Raw genomic sequence first — 8,776 nt, 5'->3', positions numbered from 1 at the left:
AGTGGTAGAGCACTTGCCTGGCACATGTGAGGCACTGGGTTCGAATCTCAGCACCACATATAAGCAAATAAATAAGTGAAAATCCCTGAATAGCTAATAAAAATATTTAAAACAAAACAAAACAAAACAAACCATCTCTCCATTCCTTCCAGGGATTTCAGAGATTTCCTAAGTAGCCCTCAGGACAGGCTCCACCTCTTCCTTGGAGGAGCCAGGGAAGCAGGAAGCAGGGGAGGCCACACCCAGATACGCTGGCTGAGTCCCTGCTTACTGAGGGGCCGAGGCTCTGCTCTCCCTCCCACCAGGAAGGGCCCCCACCCCAGGGGGTGCACCCAGGGCAGATGCTTCAGCCCACGGGAGGGGAGTCTGTGGAGATGGCAGGTGGGCGTCAGGCCTCACCTTCACTGTGGCCTCCTAGCAGTCCTAGAGGTGACCCTGGCAGGGAGGACCCACAGAGCCTTCCCCTCAGGGCCAGGCACAGGACAGGACACGCAGGCCCTGTTGGGGTGGAGTCTCGGGAGGGAGAGATAACAAACCAGAACCCAGAGTCCCATAACCGTAATTGAGATAAGGCTGGGACGGGGACTTGGGGGGTGGGTTGTCGAAGGCTCTGGGGGAGGTGACATGAGGTGGAAGATCTGGGGAAAGTGTTCCAGGCCAGGGGTCATCACGTGCAAAGTCCCCAGGCAGGTCCAGTGTGTGTGCCGGAAGCTGGGACGGTCCCGGTGGAGCCAGAGCCGGAAGTACTGGTTGGTCCTTTTCTGATCCAATGTTTGGGGAGGGGCTGGAGGGGCCTCACTCTTAGGACCAGGTCTTCAGACAGGAAACCACACACTGGAAGGCTGTTTCTAGACAGAAAAAGGAACTACCCTCCCTCTGAGGGTCTGCTGGTCCTTACAGTGGAGGCAGCTGAGAGCCCCGGGGCCCCTGGACAGAGCCAGCCATGGGAAGGCAGTGGGCTCCTGCCGAGTGTAGGTGCTGAGTGGGAGAGAGGTCACTCAGCCCATGCAGGGATCATCACAGCCCTGCGCAGTGCCAGAGGGGGAGGATGGGCTAGGATAGGGAGCCAAGGCGGTCAGGAGGCCTGAGCCCTGAGGCCTGATAGGAGCAGCACCCCCAGGTCAACTTTGAAAAGGGAGAGGCCCCAAAGTGAGAAGCTCTGTCATGTGGAGACTCCTTCAGCCACCTCAGAGGCCTGGGACTGGGGTCTGTTCCAGGCATCCTTCCTTCTGGCCTCTGAGGAGGTCACCCTGGGAGACCCCACAGGATTATATCCTAGACCTTTGCCATCTCCCCAGTCCTCTTGCGGAGGCTTCTTAGAGAGTGAAAAATGTTCCAGAAAGAGTTTAAATGAAGGGTGGAGTGGACCAGGTGGGGACAGGGATGAGGCAGGCATTTCCTGACAACAGACCCTCCACCCTGTCACATAGGGAGGGTCTCAAGGTTGCTGTAAAATAGGGCCAGGCCAAAGAGGAACCTGTGGGGTGAGGACTCCTTAGGGTGGCCTTCCTGTGCAAGCAGAGGTCACCCACGCTGCCCTGGTCCCCTAAGATGGCTTTGGTGGCAGCAGCTGAGCTGGCTGGTGTTGGGGGAATCAGGCCTGAAACCTAGGGGCCCGGCAGGGAGGCCGCCCCCTCCCAGCATGTGGGCCAGCAGGGATGCAAAGGGAACCTTAGCTGTAGAAACACAGCGCGCAGCATCCCAGAGTGGTGGGCTCTGCACACCTTCCTCTTTCTCTCTTCTTGGTTATTTAATCATCTCTCTTTTTTTCAGTATTGAGGATGGGACTCAAGGTCTTTTTTTTTTTTTTCAGAGAGAGATAATTTTAATATTTATTTTTTAGTTCTTGGCGGACACAGCATCTTTGTTTGTATGTGGTGCTGAGGATCGAACCCGGGCCAGGCAGCAGGCATGCCAGGCGAGCGCGCTACTGCTTGAACCACATCCACAGCCCCTCAAGGTCTTGTGCATGTGAATCAAGTGCTCTACCACTGAGCTGAACCCCACGCTCTTTGTTTTTTATTTTGAAACAGGGTCTCACTAAATTGCCTAGGCTGGCCTCGAACTTGTGATTTTCTTGCCTCAGCCTCCCCAAGAAGCCAGGAGTACAGGTGTGTGCCACTGCGTCCAGTTCATCTCTATTATTATTATTTTTTTTTTTTTCATTTATTTTTTAGGTAGATGGACAGAACACAATGCCTTTATTTTTATGTGGCGCTGAGGATCGAACGCAGGTCCCACCCATGCTAGGCAAGCGCTCTACTGCTGAGCCACAATCCCAGTCCTTATTATTGTTTTTTTCAGCACCAGGGTCTGAATCTAGGGCCTTATACATGCTGAGCAAGTGCTGTACTGCAGAGCTATATCCCAGCACTTTAAAAAAAAAATTTATTTTGAGACCGTTTCCTGCAAAATTGCCCAGGGTAGATTTAAACCTTCAATCCTCCTGCCTCAGTCTATCTGCTGAGTAGCTGAGTGCCATTGTGTACCACCATGCCTGAGTCCTCTCATTTCTTTTTTACTTTTTTTTGGCGGGGGGTGGGGGGGAGATGGGGCTTGAACACAGAGGTGCTTAAACACTGAGCCATTTTTTATTCTGTATTTTGAGACAGAGTCTCACTAAGTTGTTTAAAGCTTTGCTAAATTGGTGAGGCTGGCCCTAAATTTGTGATCCTCCTGCCTCAGCCTCCTGAGTCACTGGGACTACATGTGAATGCCACTGCACCTGGCTTGCTCATTATTTATTTATTTATATTTTTCAGAGACACAGGTTTATTGAAGAAGGAGGTGCACATTCAAGGGAGAAGGCAGGTTATCTCCAGGGGCAGAGATAGTCTCTATTCTTTAAACAGCTTTATTGAGATATGATTCACAAACCATATGATTCATTCACTCACTGTACAATTTAGTGGTTTCTAATGCATTCACAGACCTGTGCAAGCAACACCACAGTCGATGTTAGAACATGTCATCATCTCAGAGAGATATGCCAGGGGCTGGGTGCGGCTCAGTGGTAGAGAACATGTGTAGCAGCATGGGGCCCCTGGTTGCATGCCATGAGCAGTTGCTCCCACTCCCCTGCCCCTCTGCCCCTGGCTACACCACTCTACTTCCCATCTCCACACAGTTGCCTATTGCAGACATTTCATGTAAGTGGAATCACGTACTGTGTGTTCTCCTGAGACTGGCTTCTTTCATTTAACATAATGCTTTCAAACTTCATCTGTGTTGAAGTGGGTGTTCAACTTCTTCCTAAAGATGAATTGTATTCCAATGCACCACATTTGGTTTACTCATCGGATGATGGGCATTTAGTTTTTTCTACTTCATAGCTATTATGAATAATTTCTATGGACATTTGCATGTGAGTTTTCTTGTGGACATAGGTTTTATTTCTTTTTTTCCTTTTGCAGTACTGGAGGTGGAACCTGGAGAACCTGGCACATGAGAGGCAAGCACTCCACCACCAAGCTGCACCTCAGCCCAGCTGTTTTTAGTTCTTTGGGTATATATTTAGGATTGGGATTTCTGGGTCAACTGGTGCCTTTCTCTGTAACTTTTTGAGGAATCACCAGAAGGCTTTTGCCGAGCAGCTGCTCCGTTTTGCATTCCCACCAGCAGTGGGTTCCACTTTCTCCAACACTGGTTATTGTCTTTCTCTTAATGGCCACCCTCATGGGCAGGAAGTGGTCTCTCATTGTAGGTTTTTTGTTTTTCTCTTTCTGTTGTCTTGCATATGCCAGGATCCTACTCCACCATTGAGCTGTACCTCCTGCCCTTCATTGGAGTTTTGATTTACATTTCCCTAGGTTGTGAGAGTTCTTCTATATTCAGAAGTCATTTGGGGGATTGAACTGAGGAGCACTTTACCACTGAGCTATTTTTTTTTTTTTTCTTTTTTAGCAGTGTCAGGGATTGAACCTAGGGCCTTGTGCATGCAAGGCAAGCACTCTACCAGCTGAGCTCTATACCCAGACCACCACTGAGCTTTATTCCCAGCCTTTTTAATTCTGAGGCAGGGTCTTGCTAAATCGCTGAGTTTCTCACTAAATTGCTGAAGTTGGCCTCGAGGTTGTGATCTTTTTCCCACAGCCTCCCAAATTGCTGGGATTACAGGTGTGCATCACCATGTCCACCAAGAAAAGGTCTAATATCTATGAAGTCCAGTTTATCTATTTTTTTATTTTGCTTTGGGCATTACTATTTTTTATTTTTGGTTGTACTGAGGATAGAACCCTGAACCTGGTGTAACCAGGCAAGTACTCTACGACTGAGTTACATCCCTATTAAAAAAATTTAAATTAAAAAAATTTTTTTTCAAAACATCATCTTGCTAAGTTGCCCAGGCTGGACTCAAACTTGCTATTCTTTTGTATTATACTTTACCTCTCACAATTAGGTCTATGATCCATTTTATTTGTCGAGCTACTAACATATTAAGGAAGAAGACAGTGGGGGTCGAACAGCTCCTGTGATTGTGGAGATGAGTGTAAATGCTATTCTGAGACGTCTCCAACTGTAATATGAGACAGTATCATGGGTGACATAGTTGTAGGCACTGCTAATACCGCCTACCTTCATAATTGAAGAAAATGCTAGATTTCAGTTAAAGTTTAATTTAAAGGAAGCTGTAACCACCCTCCCCAGCTCCTAGATCTCAGGTTGAGAATTTCTGGGGTGGCTAGAGTTCCTGGGTTCCCAGGGGTCTTCTGGGGCTTGACCCTTCCTAGGCCTGACTTCAAGACTGTTTTTTCTGCCATCCCCAACCCTGGGCCAGCCCTCCACCTGCCTGCCTCCATCCTTGGAGAAGCTTTTCTTTGCCAAGCAGAAGTTTCTATCGAGTCATCCGCCATGCTATCACCACCACTAACAAAAGGCAGCGATGTGAATGATCAGCTCTACAGTTTAAAATCAGTCAGGTGTTCTATGCTGCCCTGGTCCCTCACGCTCCAGCATTTCTGGTAGTGGCTCTGGGTTGAGCAAGAGGCTATGTAGCCACATGTGCCCTCACTCCTCCAGTCACCAATCACACAACTTCAGGCGCACTACTTCACTGCTGGGTGCCTCAGTTTCCTTATCTACAAGGCAGGGGCAGTGGTGCTATTGTATTTAATGATGGGGTTATTGAAAGTGCTCTCAATCTCAAGGCTAAGGGCCAAGGAGGGCAGTCAGGACACTAGCTCTTATTAGGTCATTTCAAGGCGGGGAGGGGTGCTCTTGGCCTGTGTGTTCTTTCCTAGGTTCTGTACCAGGTGATGCTTGACATTTGTGTCATTCAGGTAGTAACAGAAACTCAAATCAATCAAGGATTTCAGGTCTGGTTTGTGAAAGTGGGGAGCGGGGAGTGTTTGAATGAGACTATCAGTCTCGGTCCTTCTCCCCAGCTGGACCCCCTTTTCATAGGATGGTTGGGTAGGTGTGGCTTCCTGGAGCATGGCCTGGTCCAGGGCAAGGCAAGCCAGGTGGCTTGGGTGCAGAAAAGAGGCCTCCTCTCAGTTGCTCCATGGAGTTTGAGATCCCTGAGCAACTGGCTTGCCCCCCAGTCAGGCTCTGCCCCGGAGGTTATAGGCATTCCTGCTCCCTAGGTCTAGATCTCAGAGGAGCTTTCCTGAGAGTTCCACAAGTGTTCTAGAAAGGGTCTTGATTGGCTCCAGGAGGTCTGTGAACGAGGGCTGGCAGCTCTGGTCAGAAATAAGGACTCTGGAAACCAACCATCTAGAGGGTGTAGGTGGTGCTCCTCCAGAATGATGCTAGACTGACAAGCCATACCACACCCAGGGTCTCAGTCACAGTGCACTTGTTCCAGGGACTCCCCCTCCCAGGGATTGGCCCCTGCTCTGTGCACCTGCAGCAGGTAGTGTTCCCTATCATCCATCCATCCAATCACTCCTCACTCAATAAATACTTAATGAACACCTGCTATACTCCAGGCACAGAGTAGGAGCAAAAGCTGAGCAGGAACCCAGCACTCACAGGGTTGAAGGAGGTGGTGAAGTCTGCTAAGGAGGGGGAGTGGTTTATGAGGTAGGAGATCAGGTGGGCCTGTGGTCCAGTGGTTAGGGAAGTGAGGGAGTTCCTGGGAGGAGGGGTCTACTCAGGTGCTACCCAGTGTCTCAGTGGGACTCAGAAGTCACCACTGGACTGAGCAGCAGGGAGGCTGTAAGTGACTTCAGCAAGAGGTTACGGGAGGGGCTATCCTTCCTGGGTGGAGTAAGGAAAGCCTGGGATTGGAGGGAGAGAAGGCAAGTATAGACTAGTCTCTGGAGGGTTATGTCTGGGAGGGGAGTTGAGAAGTCACTCCAAGGCTGGAGGGGGCTTGGGAGCAAGGCAGAGTTTCCCCCTTTTGAAACTGTGCCAGTCCAGAGGGAGGATGATGGCCCAGGAAGCGGGGTCCCCAGGGGTAGCCAGGGCCTGAGGAGGAGGTGGGAGCAGGCAGGGAGATGTGTCAATCTAATGGCTCCAGCTGTTCTGACTAAAGAATGATGAAGTGAGGCCACAGTTGACAGAGGTGTAGGCAGAGGGAGAAAGTGTGAAATCTTAGTTTCAGACACCAAAGAACATGAGGACTGCTGGCTGTAGAGAGTGACCGTGTGAAGTGTGAGGTCACGAATTCTTGATCAGGGGTTGTGTGTTGGACCTCCACCCCAGCAACAGGAATGGGGATTTCTTTCAGGTTGGGGTTCCCTATGGTGGAGGGAGACAGGGGATGGGAAGGTAGACTTCCAGGCTAGGAAGTAGGTGGCACTACCTGCACTTAAAACATTGTTTTGAGAGGGAAACTTGCTATATTGTCCAGGCTATATTGTCCATGGACTCCTAAGCTTGTGTGATCCTCCTGCCTCAGCCTTCCAAGGGCTGGGTGGGACTAGAAGCCTGCACCATCATGCCCAGCTCATTACTTGCAATTCATAGATGAGGAAGCTGAGAGTTTGTGGGTGAAGTGGTATCCATGTGGCTTTGTGGTCAAAGTAGAGCAGGGACTGGCACTTGTTGGGGTCTCATTTTTTTTTGGGGGAAAAAATGGCTGCAAGGTCACTGGTGAGGTGCCTACAGTCATAACCCAGCTAGAAAGTGGGCTCAAGCTTGGAGGGCAGGACTCAAGGGTAGGGAGATGACCCCTGTGCTCTGTCTTCCCCCCCACCCCCCAAGGAAATGACCCAATGTCACCTTTGAGCCCTTATAGAGTACCTTTCCAGAGCCTGGTGGTAGATCTTGGTGGACAAGAGCCAGCAGGGCAGAGTGCTCTTAACCTCACTCCTCACACAGGCCTCACCTCTGGCTGAGTCACAGGTTTCAGACTGCCCCTGGTTCTACACTTTGCTTTGCTGTGGGCACCCTCCCTACTAAGGTTCTTGCCCCGGGCTCTTCAAGGACAGGGGCTTCCTTTTCAGGAGAATCTAAGAACTACACCATGAACTTGGTGGGCCAGTGGTTTCTCTTAAGGGGAGACTCCCGGGTTCTGATTCTTAAAGGCCACTTAGGCAGAACTGAACGTGATCACTCCAATGAAATTAATGAGCCACAGAAAATGTGGAAGAGAAACCTCTACCTATTTATTCAGGCATTAGAACCATAAAACTCCCTATTTTTCCCGGATGCTATTTATATCCTGAACGGGTGAAAACTGTCCCCCAAAGCAGCTCAGGTTTGAAGTAACTTTAAAGAAAAACAGCCACTCCCTGTTAAGGTGGGGGAGGAAAGGTTCCCCTATAGCCCTCCTCTGGTCCAATTAGGAACAGCGCTGCTGGGGGGCTGGTGCGGGTGGGCCAGTCCCGCCCAGTTTCACGGTCAGCTGTCACTCCGCCGTCAGGTCTCCCAGGCTGGGTCTCGGCCAACCCCCCACCCGTCGGGGCTCGCGTCCTGCCCCGCGGGGAAGCGGGCCTGGGTGGGGCGAGGGGCAGGGCGGCCAGCGGACCCTGAGAATCGGCGTGGCGCCCACCACGGACTTGGGACAAGAGGCCCCTTCATTTCTCTCCGGGCTGCCCCTCCCGCCCGGGACCCCCAGTCCCGCCACTCGGCTTCCCGGCCCTTGAGGACTGCGCGGTGGCCCCGCCCCCATCTCCTTCCTCGCGCCGCCCCGGGAGCCCACCGACCCCCGCCCAATTAGCGGAGAGCGCCCTCGGCCCGAGCCCACTGCGTCTGGCTGCCTCCGGGGACGCTGTCCCTTGGGACGCCGCGGCTCCCGGCCTCGCACACCCCCAAGCCCCTCGGGGAAAACGGGGGCGCAATTAGTTTCTTCAATTAGTTTCCTCTCTTTGTATAGAACCCATTCAAACTGTGCTGTACTCCTCCGCGCGAGGGGGAAAGTAGTCCCGACCTTGCCCGCAATTAGTTCTCGCGTCGGGCACATTGTACTGCGGGAAGCCTGCGGTGCGCTTGGCGGGGCCCCTCGGGGGCGGGGGACTGGGCCGCGGGGGCGCTCGCGGGTCGGGGCGGGCGGGAGGGGGCGGGGAGGTGGCGAACTCCTCGCGATTGCCTCGAGAGATGGATCATGGGGCGTAGAGCGATGGCAAACCTCAAACCACGTACAGTGGGCGATACGCGTCAACCCAACCTGGCCAACGGAAGCGCGGAGCCTCCCCTTGCCCGCGCTCCCGCCCCGGCCCCCTGACGGACGCGCGCGTGAGCCAACCGGGCTACCGCTCGCCGTCCAAATCCCACGAGGACCAATCGGGGCGTGGGAGGGCGGGACTCCCCACTTCGTGTTAGGCTGCGCGCGGCCCTCCCCTCGGCGCGCAGGCCCCGCCCCTCCCCCCGCCCGCGGCTCCCGGAGTAG

At 52.5% G+C, this 8,776-nt stretch overlaps 1 long non-coding RNA gene across 2 annotated transcripts; it reads left to right on the top strand.

Moving 5' to 3' along the window:
• Positions 1 to 248: 248 nt before the first annotated feature.
• LOC114101525 (uncharacterized) lies at positions 249 to 3,592 on the top strand. 2 transcript variants are annotated; one of them, XR_011705670.1, is made up of 4 exons: positions 249 to 381; positions 687 to 749; positions 2,034 to 2,111; positions 3,414 to 3,592. It is a non-coding gene; the product is annotated as an uncharacterized lncRNA (long non-coding RNA). The 2 variants fall into 2 exon arrangements; XR_011705669.1 differs by lacking the exon at positions 249 to 381 and having other exon boundaries at positions 615 to 749.
• The last annotated feature ends 5,184 nt before the right edge of the window (positions 3,593 to 8,776 follow it).

The sequence above is a fragment of the Marmota flaviventris genome, chromosome 2 (assembly GCF_047511675.1).
Source record: "Marmota flaviventris isolate mMarFla1 chromosome 2, mMarFla1.hap1, whole genome shotgun sequence".
Classification (NCBI taxonomy): domain Eukaryota; kingdom Metazoa; phylum Chordata; class Mammalia; order Rodentia; family Sciuridae; genus Marmota; species Marmota flaviventris.
This window is presented reverse-complemented; position numbering and strand designations above follow the sequence as displayed.